This window comes from Tupaia chinensis, unplaced genomic scaffold (assembly GCF_000334495.1).
Source record: "Tupaia chinensis unplaced genomic scaffold, TupChi_1.0 Scaffold143593_1, whole genome shotgun sequence".
Lineage (NCBI taxonomy): Eukaryota > Metazoa > Chordata > Mammalia > Scandentia > Tupaiidae > Tupaia > Tupaia belangeri.
The window spans coordinates 53255-53617 of NW_006203439.1; positions in this window are offsets into that span (position 1 = coordinate 53255).

Sequence of the window (363 nt, forward strand, 5' to 3'; positions counted from 1 at the left end):
ACTATACAGACCAGCACACAGTTTCCTATGAATTGTTTTTTTCTCCTTCTGATTGCCAGTTAAGTATAGGATTTTAATTTCATAGCTTGACAATGAGGGGCCATACACTGAAGTCAATATATGTATCTAGCATTTCAGTCTAAGCCCATCTATGTATATAGCTGAAGTCAATTACAAGAAATGGCATAACAAATGCTAGGGGAACTTTGCAGTTTTTACAAATATTAAAATTGCATCAGGACCAGCAGTTGGCGTAATGGCTATGTCGCTGGACTACAATGTAGCCGACCACGGTTCAAGTCCCGGACCCAGTGGCTTAAATTCATACCGGGCATGTGTGTGTGTGTGTGTGTGTGTGTGTGT